This window comes from Micromys minutus (assembly GCF_963924665.1).
Source record: "Micromys minutus genome assembly, chromosome: 21".
Taxonomy (NCBI): Eukaryota; Metazoa; Chordata; class Mammalia; order Rodentia; family Muridae; genus Micromys; species Micromys minutus.
In genome coordinates, this window is record NC_137956.1 from 36844666 (window position 1) to 36857247 (window position 12582).

Consider the following 12582-nt stretch of genomic DNA (forward strand, 5'->3'; position numbering starts at 1 on the left):
TAAAGGCCACAGTAACGTCCCAATTAGATACTTGCATACTGACCAGATGGTGCGTTGGAGAGGCCCGAGCTAGCTCAAATAAAGACCCTGCTGTGAGTTGCATCAGATAGCTCCTGTCTGGTTTTATTTTTTTTGGGGGGGGGGGGGATCACTAACATTTCCCTAGCACTACAGTTCGAGCCACCCTAGGATCCTGAATCCAAGGAGGCTGGAGGCTGGTTTTTTTGTAAACCTGAATCTAAAATGACAGAAGCCACGTTCCAGTCACTCTGAAAGGATCTTTCAAAGATTAGTGCTGACTTGCAAGGAAGAGAGGGAGACTTTGGGGGGCATTGGAACCCTGTGTTCCAGTCAGCTTTGAGACTCTGCTCCTCCCATAAATACAGTGACAGGAAATAGCCTGTCTTGGGCTAACTGAAGCTGTGTTTTACTCCATAAGAGTCCTGGCTGAAAAAACGATCCTTTCTCCCCCTTAATCCTGGTTATATTTGATTACCGAAGCCCCCCTTAGACATGTTAGAACCGTCCTAAATTAACTTACAAATAGGACCACAGTGAAAGAATAAACAGTCAAATGCATTCTCCATCTGCATTTCAAATAAAGAGCCAAGCATAGAAAACTTCATCTCCCTCAACATATGGAGCCAACTACTTGAGCATGCTCCGATCCAAGGTTCAGCATGTTCCCCCGCCCCCCCTCCCGGCAGATGGGAAAGTTTACCGAGGGGTCAGTCACCTAAGTGGGATTCAGAGTTAGCTCAAACTAATAAACAATGCAGGCAACCCCAACGCCACGCTGTTGGCCGGTAAAACTGCGTGATAAATGATTAAGGCAATGAATTCATTACTGGCACAAGCCTCGGAGCCGCTGTTCTTGACAGGTTCTTGGGCTCCAGACTTCAGGTCTCCGGCTTCCCTCCTAAGAGACAGGCATGTGCAGTGGGTAACGCGGACTCAACCTGCTCAAAATGCTGAGACTCGGTGATGGTGAGGGTGAGTGCTCAGCCACAGATGGGTCACCTGTATGAACCTCCTCCCTCCGGGGATCAGAACATAGCAGAAGAATGGTCAGACAGAATCAGAGTCAGGGGATTCAGAGAGCTGTAAAATGCTGTCCTCTGGACACAAGATGGCTGATACACACTAACAGGCTTTTTCTCTCCCTCAGTGACTCGGATATAGGCCAGATTAGACTACATTAAAAGTAGATAAAGGCAGGTTTATTAGGAGTCAGCTCTTGGGTGGGTTCACCGGTCTCACAGGTGGAGGTCACAGATCCAGGCTTTTAGCAAAGAGCTTAGGCTAGGAGTGATGACGTCTCAGCTAGGAGCTGGGATTGTGTCTATACACGGTCAAAACCTGAGCCCCTGGGCGAGAGCTCTCACAGGTGGGTTGTTGGAAACTCAGAGTGATGAGAAGTTAGCCTGAGGTTTTCTCCAAGTGGGAGAGAGAGTTTTCTCTGGAAAGGCTGGGTTGGGAAAGGAGAGTAATTGGAGGTTTCCCAGTTTGAGCAGGGTTGAGCAGGCATCCAAGACTAACACACACACTAATTCAAAATGGCTATGGCTGTACAAGAACAAGCCAATCAACATTCCAGCACAGGTAGAGGAAGGGTCTCCTGACCCCCTAATCCTAGCTGAGGAGCTATTGGCATGATGGTTCCTGGGGGAGGAAAGAGTCACGTTTCTTTGGGGGTGTGGCCACTGGTAGGCTGCCTGCCCAGGCTCCAGTAGATGACACCCCACCTAAGGCTGACTCAATCAGAATTCTTAGGGAATGGAGCCAAGAACTTGGATGTGATAAGACACCGAGAGTGACTCTTTAGATTTAAAAAAAAAAAAATTATTGGCAAAGATGATCCCTAACAAGCCAAAGAACTGAGTCATGCATTCAAACGTACAGAATCCTGACCCACACACCACCAGGCACTTACTGAGCCTTTTCCATTGGCCTAAATTTACATAGCCTCCCTCAGCCCTTCCCAACACCCCAGTTTAAGGAGTCAAACTACTAAGTTTTGTGTCTGTGGGAAGAAAGCAAGAATGAATGGTGATATCCTGTGGGCTCTGCAATAGGATCAAACTCTTGTGCAACAATCGCCACAGGCGCCACTGTCGGGGGTGGAGGAAGTTTGGCGTGAACATACAAAGAGCAGATGAAGTCCTGGGTGAATGTGGGTTCTGATGTGGGAACAGCCATGTCATGCACCCAATGTCTCCAGCCCATCGCAATGGCAACCCCTCCCTCTGGTCTGTGAGTGCTGACAGTGTAGACAAGTATATATGTTTATGAACAACTGATCAGTGTGTACAGAAACGAGCAGCTACAGCTGCCTTCTCATGGTGTTCACATGGGCTACAGAGACCTCCCACGAGTCTAGCTAACTCCTCTCCCACGGTGCTGTATGTATGTTTCCACCTTTGTGTTTCTGTACATAAACCTGTGGGTTTTTTTTTCTTTTTTCCCTCACTGCCCAGGACCAGTCCATGCTGGGTGTGGGAGCACATGGTTTAGTGAAGTAAGGGGTGAGGAGTAGGCTATCTAAGAAGTCATGAGACCCTGTGAGACCCTGCGAGGCAGCCTAGTAGAGCAGACACCAAAATGCTAACAAGACTGTCATGTAAGGTACAGTTGAGGCTGCCAATGGAGGTCACTATGCAGACACAATATAAGAAGGACTAAGTGGAAACTCACCAGATAGAGGAAGTGACGGGCACATCTGGGAGCTGATGTACCACCCAGAGGTAAACTTGATTTTATTTTACTTGGTCTTGGTATGATAAAATGGAGACTGGACAGGGCTAGGCAGTCAATGGTGGAGTTCATTTCTCTGCATCCTTGATTCTCAACTTCCTAGACCTCCTTAAGTGCAGTTCTCCACTTCTTTATGAATGAATCCTCTCCATGGGATGCTGAGTTTATATAACTGTTGAATGGTTTTTCATTGTGAGGTTAACTGTGTAGTTGAGATTCCCTTTCACCAGACACCATGGAGAAAAAACAACAGCAACAACAAAACCCAACCAGTACCCGTTTGGTCCACCACACTGGTTTTAGTGATGGTTGGGGAGGCATGGGATGTTTCTCCTAAGTGTCTTTTCAGACTGAAGACAGTCTATGGGACAACTGCACCTAGAACGGAGGGACAGCCTGGCTCGGCTGCCTGGCAGTCCCTGAGGAAGCTCATTGGGCTTTCCTCATAGCCATTACAGCTCTCACCCTGTCCCCGAGCCTCCTAATCTTATCAGCATGAGCCATTCCTGACTCTCTTCCCATCTTTCTATATATTCCCTCGAAAATGGGCTGGGCTATTTGGTTTCCCACTCTAGGAAACTTTTCATAGACCCTGGTCCTTTAAATTGTTCTGTTACTGAGCCTGGCATAGTGGCACCCTCCTTTGATCTCAGGACTGAAGGCAGAAGCAGGCTGATCTCTGTGAGTTCAAAGCTAACCCTGTCTACAGAGTTCCAGAACAGCAAAAGCAACATAGTGAGACTCTATGCCAAAAAATAAATAAGTAAAATAATTTTTAACTCCTATTTCTACTTGCGAACATATGTATTTGCTAATTTGCTAACTTGTTTAGTTTTATACCATTTCTAGAACTTTTATATAAGACAAGACTTGTGGGGCGCCGCCCACACATTCTCCATTACAAGATGGCGCTGATATCCGGCTGGAGTTAGCAGTAAACAAGCCATGTGCACACGTGCTGGGTAACTTTCCACTTCTTGAGCTCTGCCTCTCCCGTGGCGTCATAGGGCCTGATGAGTTTCAACCAATCAGGGGGCTCCGCGTCCAAGGCAAGGACTGATCCCTTTATAAGGGGACGGGCTAATTAGTTCCCCCTTCTCGTTGGTTTCGTCCGTCTCGTGGATCTTGTTCGTCTTGTTCGTCCTGTTCGTCTTCTTGGATTTCTTGGTTTTCTCCGTCTTTTTCGTCACATGGAGCAAGTACTGGTTCTCGAGGATAATAAAGTTTACCGCAGAAGGATTCTATTTCGTGTGCCGCGTCGTTCTTGCAGGCGAGACGGTTGCGCGGGACAAACACTAACATCTGAGCCCACTGGATCTCATTTTAATATCTTAGATGGATATCTCCTGAGACAAGCTATGGTTCAGGAATAGAATGCTACCCGAGCTTGTGGGAGGCCATGGCTTTCATTTCCAACCCCACAAGGAGGAAGAGGGGTAAGAAAAATAGAGAAAAGGAAGAAAAGAAGGAAAGAGAAAGAAACATGAAAGTTTATTATGGTGACACTAGAAATTAACAATAATCTGTGTGCCACTTTATACTGCTTGGAGAATGATCTACTGTAGCCATATTCTGGGTTTAGTTTATTAAGAACATATTAAGTTCAAGTGAAATAAACAGTAAGTGACAGGTGGAAAGGTAGATAGATAGATAGATAGATAGATAGATAGATAGATAGATAGATAGATAGATAGATAGATATAGATAGATAGACAGATGATAGATAGATAGATAGATAAATAGATATAGATAGATACACAGATGATAGATAGATAGATAGAGATAGATAGATAGATAGAGATATATAGATAGATAGATAGATAGAGATAGATAGATAGATAGATATAAAGACGTATACATAGATAGATAGGCATTATTAAACTGAATATTCAGAACATCTAGTAGAAATCAGCTGGAGAAACTGGGGAAGTCAGAGTTCCAGGCTGAGCTTTATCTCCATGAATGATCTTCCCACAGCTGACCTTCCAGCACCTCCTTTTTTTTTTTCCTAGAAACGTTTTATGAGATAAACATGGCCTTGGTTGAATATGGTGTTCTGCTGACTTTAAAGGTGCCATGTTTTCATTTGGGGATTGTTTCATTGTTCCCTTCTGTTAAGGGGGCTACCATTCTCCAGACAAGAGGCCTCAAAAGACATTTTGAGACAAGTGTGCTTGAGTCTAAAATGGGGCAAGGAGGAGATCCCACTTCCAGAGCCAGCTCTCCAGTGAGCTCAAATAGCACATGATAATTTACCAACACAATGTACATTATAGAAGTCAAAAATTTGAAGAAACGAATACACCTTGGGTGGTCCGTGTATATACTCAAGTAAAACACTTCAAACAAATACCAAAAGCTCTGAGTCTCTTTCTGCTTGCTTTTCCTTTCTCATGGGAAACTGATTCTCTTGGTGACTTATTGAGTAACTCTGTTTACATATTTGAATTCATCATTATTTACTCCAGGATCAGCAAACATCTGTCAGGCATAAGCTTAATTGTGTAAAGATGTCTTTAAAGGACATTAAAAATGGGGACTTTTGAGTCCTCCATGTTAACTCCGTGAACCAGTCAGATATTATTAGAATGTTCAGAGCTGTTCCAGCTGCGTACACCACTTTTGGGCTGTTGCAGTCTAGGTACCCTAAAAGGAAACTAGTCCAACTAATTGAGGCAAGAAACAATTAAAGAAAACTGTACAGGCATTGAACCTTTGTGTTTGGAGCATGATAAAAGTTAGTAAGATTTTTCAAGTAGCTGACTATGAGCTTTGTGTTGTACTTGCTCTCGGTAAGAAGAATCTTATAGAAAGATTTCAAGTACTTCCCAATCCCAAGTGTCTCTAAACATTTTATAGACACTTTATAGGCACTTATAGACATGTAAACTTTATAGAATAAAGCATCACATAATTAATACACTCATACTGTTATAGTTTGAATCTGAGATGTCCCCCACAGGCTTGTGTTTTGAATGCTCAGCCCTCAGATAATGGTGACTTGAGAGATCCCCATGCCTTTGGGAGGCAGAGCTTGCCTGAAGAAAGTTGGTCAGTGGGAATGAGTCACTGAGGTTTGTCTTAGTTACTTTTCTGTCACTGTGTTAAAACACCACGACCAGGGCAGCTTTTTAAAAAGCCTATTTGTTGTCCATCATGGCAAGAAAGCAAGACAGCATGGTGGATGGAACAGAAAGGAAGCAGAGGGTAAGCTGGGCATGACTCAAGGCTTTGAACCCTCAACATACAGTACCCCTAGTGATATACCTCCTCCAGCAAGACAAGCCTCCTAAGCCTACCCAAACAGCGCCACCAACTGGGGGTGAAGTATTCAAATGCCCAAGACTATGGGGGACATTCTCATTTGAACTACCACGGGTATTATCCCAGGCTGATTCTTGTCTCACTCTCTGATTTCTGATCAGCCATTGAGTCAGTCACTTCTGCAGCCATGATGTTATTCCCAAGTGCATGCATGGGTCCAAGCGACCATAGCGTGAATGTGGTTAAATATAAATATATAAATCTTCCTGATTTAAGGTGTTTCTGTAGGGCATTCGGTCACGGTGAGCAAAAAGTGACTAACAGAAAATAGATGTCAGGAGAGTGGGATCAGTTCTGGGAATAAATCAAGTGTGTGGGTCTTAGGCCTGTGGAGCTGGTTTGTGGGAGAAATTTGGAAGAGTTTGCAGATGTGAGCCAGAGAAGACCTAGAACTTCATCATAGGAGATTAATGGGTAACTCTTAGGAGAGCTCAGAAGACAACAATCCTAACAGACACGCAGACAGTAAAGTTGGCCTTTGTCAGGCTTCAGATGGGAACAAGGACTCCTGTTAGGAGCAGACTGCAGACCATGAGTGTGAAATTCCTATTTGTCTACATATTATCATGTCCAGAACCTTAGCGGTCAAGAAAGGGGGCTGAGTTATATTTAAATTTTTAATCAATGTGCTTAAGAAATCTACAAAACAAAATGCCTCTAACCTGTAAACCCTGCTTGCCCAAGGACAGACAGGCCCAGCTGCATTTTCATAAGTAAGCAAACAGTGGAATGAAGTCTTCTGTGTAGATCAGAATTCCACAGCTCCACTCGGGACTAGGGGAGTTTTCAGTATTTTAATCAGGAGGAAATAGTTTTCCCTTAATGGACCTCAATAGAGACCTGATCAGGGCTATTATAATATCCCCCCTCCCAAAGAAGTAACCCAAAAATAATTTATAAAATGGTCTGGAACTGGGGAACAGATAGAACTCGTTTTCACCACAAACCTCTAGAGACTCAGTTCAAACGCTGTTCAGCAGAAAGGCTCAGAATCTGAACTGGAGTTTCAGCATGACACTCACAGGCAGCATCCAGACAGGGCTGCTCACTTAGGAAAAAAGATAGCATCCTCTCCCTCTGGCATTCCACGCAGAGAATCCAGGAACCTCTCTGCTTCGGGCCAAGAACACTAACGGAACTCTTCCCACCTCCTTGCTCCTAAATAAACTACCTAGCCCATTTCTCTCTCCTGTCCTGGTGAGCAGGGCCAGATTCCTAGCAGGGAGCCCCCAAAAGGATAACAGGTGGATCTGTAAGGATGAAGTTAAAGCCTCAGGGGAGAAGTTTCTCAGTTGAAGATGCTAAGGCTGTGGAACAGCTGCTGAGGAAGGTCGCAGGAGATGTGTGGAGTCAGCCAGAAGAGGGGTGCCAGGTGGTCACATGACCTCCCAGTGGCAAGGTGTGGAGCTACACAAGGTTGTCGGAGTTCATACCAGGACAGCACAGAGCTCCTGCATCTGCTACAGAGCTAACGATGAAAGTTTCCTCCGTGGGAAACTTAACTTTTGCTGAGCTTTAAACCAGGAACAAAAGGCTGAGGTGCCTATTTAACACATCGAAGCGAACCTGGCCTCCAGGTTCTCAGTCCTTACCTGTTACAGGGCATGGCTGACACACCCTGCCCTTTACCCTGAACTTTCCAGCCCAGGGTCTGGGCTGCCCTTCCCCCCAGAGGCTCTTCCCTATATAATCCAGACATTTGGGTTACTCACCCTTTTTTTGGTACCTTTTGCACCTTTGGCCTCCTGAATACTGTACCTGGTTCTCCTCACTCACACCTTTCTTTCCCCTCCCCATCTCCCCATGTCTAACATGGTTCAGGGCCATGTCCAGTCTGGACTCTCCCAGATGTGCCTGCCTCTGGCTATGCTCTCCCACACACCTGTAATGAACGTTCTCCTCCACCACACCTAGCAGCAGTCCCGTCCTTTCCTCTCCCCCTCATTTCTGTTTGTCTTGCTTTGGTCCAGTCTCTCCTTGCTACTCTTCAGGCCCCTTCCTTTTGGAATGGGTTATGTTTACACTGCTGTTGGGCATCAGGGATGTGCATGTTTTATTTAAAGGGCCTCACAGCTAAGAGTTTGCCTTAACTGGAATTTGGATCAGCATTAAAACTAAGACTGTGAACACAGGTGCTGTTTGGGGAAGTTCTGAAGCTTTGAGAGGCAGGGTCCAAATGGAGGAAGATCAGTGGGGGAGGGGAATATCCTAAGATCCTTGGGTTTTATTGCTCCTTGCTGATTCCTGCCTGCCTCCACTGAGGATTCAAGTAAACAGGGCTCTCCCGCAGCACACACCTGCAGCCCAGTGCACATAGCCAAGTAACCACAGATTAAACTCTCCTGAATCTTAGGCCCTCATCCTTCCTGTGAAGTGCTCTCTGTGATATTTTTCCAGTGATAAGGGACTGACACACGGCGTCCTAACTTCGTGTCCCGAGCCCTTTTCGATTGTGGGTTCTCTGAGTCTAGCCTCGGATACCAATCCTGTATGGTAGAAATGAAGCCTCTTTTCTCTTTCCACTGCTCCTACTCTACTCTCTTTAATTTTAAGCTCCTGTGTGGTTTTGTTCCAGTTTCCTAAACATGTGCTTTGTATCTTCGTAGCTTTAGTTTTGTATCTTTGACTATATTTTTATGACTTTCTCCTTTTTCTGCGTCTAACATACACTGCTTTCAATCTTTCCTTTCCCTCCTCCCCAGTTTTTCCAGCACATTTTTATGTCATCCTAGAATTTGAGGAAAGCATCTTCCTTGTACCCTGACTTCTATTCTTTGAGCTCGTGCTGCAAAGAACACACATGTTTGTTTCTCTTTCTCCTGCTTAATTTATTTCAAGAAAATGTTTGTTCCATATTTTCTTATTCTTGGTAACATCATTTTTCTCATGGGTTTGTTGGTTGGTTTTTTGCTCTGCTGTTTGGTTTTTTTCTTTTGTTTTATTTTTTTTCTTTTTCTATTTATTGATTGATTGATTTAATTTGAGACAGGGACTCATTACCATAGCTGTTGGCCTGGAAGTTGCTGTGCAGACCAGGTTAGCCTCAAGCTCTCAGAGATCCTCCTGCCTCTGCCTCCCACATGCTGGGATTAAAGGTGTAACCCACCATGCCCTGTTTTTCTCGGGTCCCTGCCACAGTACCTTTTTTTATTTTTATCTCTTGGCATTTCTCTGGTTTCCTTGTTGGCTCCTTTGTCAATGGTGTTCCCGATTTTCATGAAAGCAATCCTGCGTGGCCAACTACTCACTAAAGAGCCCTATGGGGTGACAGGCATCTGGCTGGGTGTGCAGGGCTAGAGGCAGGCCGGATCTACAGCTACTGTTTGGAAACATTCCCCCTCTTAAGTTCCTACTCTTGTCTCAGACTCACAGACAAGACTGTGAATGCCACTCAGTGATGCCATTGCATGGACTCTTTTGGGGTTTTATGCTTATTTCTCTATAACTCCCCTTACCCTCAACATCTCCCTCCTCCCCACCATTTCGTAACCTGCTTCTCATGAGATGAGATGTTTCCTGTTCTTTGAGTTTGAACTTTCTCATTTTGTAATGAAGCAGCAGTCAGGAGCTGCTCTGAGAGCTGACTGTTCAAAGGCCAGAGACCAACATTTCATCCTCCTCACTAACACCTACTCACGGAGAGGCAGTATGCTGGTGGGTATGCAGAAGCAACTGTATTCATTCCAAAATATTTACTGAGTAGTAACCAAGTTCCAGGAACCATTTTAAGCATTTGAACTCCATTGGCCACCCTTTATCCATGGAGAATGCATTCCAAGCCCCACCCCCAAGAGATGACCGAAACCAGATATAGAGGCAAAGCGTACATCCACTGTTTACATATACAAACCTTACATATCCCTGTTTGCATAGCTGCGGTAAAGTTTAATTTATAAATTGGGTGTAGTGAAAGATGAGGAATGATAACTGTTCACAGAAAGAACAGTTATGAGAACAGTTATGACTCTACACATGGTAAGAAGAGTATGTGTATTGTGAAATGATGTAATGGTAGCATTCAGTGAGGGACATTCAAGGCATATAATCACCTTGTACTGACCTTGCCACTCAGACATGAGCCCTGCAGTGTCCCCTGATCTCTGAGATGACTTCCCAGTGGCAACAAATAGCAGATGTGCCGGACCAAGGACAGGTTCTCACTCCTTGAGCCATGGAGCAGGATGAGGGACAGTCCGCCGTGCTCCTCAGAAAGTGATCTTAGCTTACACATTGCTGGTTTACAGATTCTTTTTCGTTTTGTTTCAGAGGACGGAAGTTTCTCTATGTAGCCCTGGCTATCCTGGAACTCGCTATGTAGACTAGGCTGGCCTTGAACTCAGAGATCTGCTTGACTCTGCCTCTCCAGAGCTGGGAGTAAAGACATGTGCCACAACCCAGCCATTAAGTAATTTTTAACCACAGACAACTGAATTCGCAGTAATCAGAACTGTGGGTAAAGCCCACTCCACATCACTCAAAAGAGTGTCAATATGTGCCCGTGTGACACTCACACCATGGGGCCCTGAGAGAAGGACAGTTGACAATAAGATATAAATACCATAAATTGTATACGAGATCAAAAGTGACAAATACCTGTGGGGAGAAACACAGAAGGAGGAATGGTAGGAGATTCAACAGTTTTCTCCAACCGAAAACAGAAGGCTCTAGATCCCACATCTTGCGGCGACATCTCATACGTGGTGGTTTCAGATTTTCCCTTTGTACCATCGCTCTGCTTGGATTCTGCAGCCTCGGCGAGAATGGAGTTGGGTTTGCTTGCACTTAAGCAGATGTCTTTCACCACCTTGTTTCGTGTTAAAGTGCTCATGTCGTGAATCATGGCAGCTCTTGGGACCACTTACACTTGTATGTGAGCCTCATTCTGTACATACGGATGGTAGGGAAATGTTTAAAGCCCAACCATTTTTCCCCATACCAGCTCAAATCTGAATCGCAAAACCACATTCTCTGGCTGGTTCTTTTGTGCATTATTCAGTTTATGACAAATAATTTTCTTTTCCTTCTCTGGTTTTCCCCACTAAAGGTCATTCTTGCATAATCTGAAGCTGGTTGGTAGGGGCAGTACTTACGAGACCATGACCTCCATGCCCCTGCCTAGAAATCAGACAACAGTTACAGGATATGACTGCATGTAGGTATACAAGGTACGCTCTTAGTACCTTGAGTTATGAGCCACCCCCCTCACCAGTCAGTATCAACCAGAAAATGGAGGAGGTCTTTCTGACAGGAAACCAGAACTGGGAATGGGTGACCAAGGTGGCAGGCAGTGGGATCTCTGCTCTGCACTATTCGAGTCCAGATGTCAAAGAAGAGGCTCCTTAGTGGGAGAATTTGGGAAACATCTGATACTCTGGGAGAAAGTGCCCAGTCTCTGACTCCAAGGGCTTAGTGACGGTTGCTAAAGTCTCTCGGAGATAGATGTCTGGTCTGGAAAACTGAAACTGGCCCACAAAGAGAAGCCGAGTTAAAGGCAAAAACATGGAGAGCTGGAGAAACGGCTCAGCAATTAAGAGACCAGACCCTGAGTTCAGACTCCATCTTAGAGAACCTGCCCTAAGGTTGAACTCGAGTTAACCACCAAGCTGGCACCTAACACGAGTTTCTAGGTTACTCCCCAACAAGCCTGCACCCAGCACTGGTTTCCAGGTTATGCCCCAACAAGCCCGCCCCTGGTACTTCCTAACAACCACCTATCAGAAGGAGAGCAAAAGGTAAGTTTATGGTTTGGCTCCCAGCACCGGCCAATTATTTTAAAGGACAACAACTTTCCATAATAGCCCTCCCACCCTCCCAATCAGGTGTGTGTCTGGCTAGAAACCCCCGTGCACGTGTGCTTGTCTCTATAGATGATTACTTGAAACTGGGCTCGGTGTTTCATCCTCCCATTCTGCTGCATCAGAGAGGGTTGTGTGGCACAAACTCAAGCCTGAATAAAGACCCTAGTGCAATTGCATCACTCCTTGGTGGTCTTTTGGGGTTCACAAAACAGGCACAACAATAACACTTGTTTGCTGTTTTGAGAGGACCTGAGTTCGATTCCCAATATTCATGTTCCTCAACTCACAGCTGAAAAGATCCAATGCCTCCTTCTGGCCTCCACAGGCATGTACTCAGTTGTGAACTAGATGTTTAAAGGAGTTTGGGATACTCAGGAATCAGCTGGAGTTCTGGTTAGTTGTTAGTTCCAGAAAACTTAATAAAGAATGGTTCAGTCAAATAAAGAATGTGTCCTCACAAGCCAAGACATCAGGAACTGGGCAGCTGGCCCAGCATAACATAGGTAGAAGAAGCTCAGGATCAGGAGCTCAAAGTCAGCCTCAGCTCCACAGAGGGTTTAAGGCTAGCCTGGGCTATGGGAGACATTAGCTTGAAGATGTTTGTAAAGACACAGTGTGTGTGACAGATACCCAAGGCAAGGAGGTTTATACCACTATGTGATTCATCTTCCCTGTGACGCTGACTGGATTTGGAATCATAAGGAGA